Here is a 1,956-nt window from a genome sequence, read left to right as displayed (position 1 = left end):
CTTCATATTTTTTCGTGTTCTAAACGCGTACGCAGTAGAAAAGGACTCGTAGTATTACATAGCTAATAACTATTTATGAGCATCAGAAGCCTAGAAGATCAACATGAGGACGTCTACTTCGCTCACCTACAAAAGAGAAGATCGATGAACTGTTTTCCTAATATTGGCCTCTTTTTCAAGAGTGAAACTAGAAATTTCTCTTCTAGTAGTTGTGATGTCGCTAGAAGTTTGGATAAGGATTCGAATCACGAAAATGCCAATACTTCTTTGTAACCTTTTTGATGTCGTTACCAATTTCTTCTCAAAGAGGATTCCTCTTCCACGTTTATAGTTTGATATCCTGGGTTAGGTGCAACAAGGTATTTCCCAAAAGATTAAAATTGATGAAGAGGATTTTCTTTCTGATGGGATCTCTCCATCGTCACAATATAACTATGCAAGGAGTACTAATATATGATTAAAATCAATTATTTCTTGCTTTTTGCGTGTTCTATTTTAGATCGTACTTGCAGGGAAAAAATTTCATGCATATGACAATGCTACAATTAGTCGATATTGGTATAGAAATTTTGAAGGGTTGTCTTCAAAATTGTGATTTATGCCCCGGCAATTCGATAAATGTCATTCCTGATCTTCTTCGGTAGAAGGGCTTTGACTTTTTTGCTTATTATTCTGAACAAAACTCTCAACCCTTTGGAGAAGCCTACTGTGGTTGGAACAAGACTGGTGTTCCTCCAAAGTTGGATGAAGAGAGTTTCGATTTCATTCTCCGTAGAGTTGACTCTAATGATAACTGTACACCAGAATTAGATAACGAGGCTTATATTCCAACCATAGGAACTATGTATGGTAAGATATAATTATTTTTGTTATGGATTACATACGAAAAATAATAACTTGCATGAGAAGACTACTGATACTACGAATTTTTTCATTAAATCACACACCTCTTCAGTAGTGTCGAAGGACTGATATCCAACTTATTTGTAGATAGTGTATAGTGAGGCCCAAAAATATATACATTATAGATACATCAATGGAAAAGTTAGAAAGTTTTTAGAATGAGAACGTAGCATATAATTATAAATTATAGCTTCTAATTTACACTTTACAGCACATCATTAATAGAAAATAGAACCGTCACTAACGGAAGAAAAAGTCTGTACTGCCTTTCCGTAACGAACTTCTAATGTTCTGCAGCGCCTTGAGTATTTCCTAATGGATTACTCACGACGGGAAAATAACGATTTGATTTCTTTTCGCCAAGCTCTTATGATGGAAAATAGCACTAGACCTATTCCGTAAGTATTAGTTAAGGTTAAGGATAAAGTGATTGCCGCTATCGCCAAAAGCACTGAAGAGGTCGGGGTCTGCCTATAGAAACTTCCGGCCAGGAAGGGGAGCGGAGGATAGGATAGTCTGGTGTCCTACGATGCCTAGAACGTACACGTGGATACAGAGAAATAACCACAATATTATTAGGCTGGCCAGCAATTAGGGCAAAAGACATCATATTGATTAAGTGAGAGTGTGCATTAAAGTCACGACGGTTCGCGTGCCGTCGTAAAGACCAGTGTTGGGACACAAATTAACTAAATAGTACAACATAATATATTGAAATTTTTTCCAGAATAATTCAGATAAGAAAAATTCTCTTAACTCTCTTAAAGGAGAATATAAGGAAAATGATTTTTACTGCAAATGAAACCAAAACACATATCACGATTGTCTAGACAGTCCGAACTTTCTGTACCCACGATTCAGATCACTATTAACTGAGGTAGTAAGTATATTGGGGAGAATGACATGGTCCCACCTCTTGTTTTTCTCAGAAATATCACAATCATATTTGATAATAACAGCCTGAGAAGCAGCTGTAACGATATGTCTCAATAATTGAAAGTTTTTNTTAACAACACTGTCGCGCTTGAAGGAAGTTACGCTTGATTTTCCTAT

The sequence above is a fragment of the Naumovozyma dairenensis genome, chromosome 6, assembly GCF_000227115.2.
Source record: "Naumovozyma dairenensis CBS 421 chromosome 6, complete genome".
Taxonomy (NCBI): Eukaryota; Fungi; Ascomycota; class Saccharomycetes; order Saccharomycetales; family Saccharomycetaceae; genus Naumovozyma; species Naumovozyma dairenensis.
This window is presented reverse-complemented; position numbering follows the sequence as displayed.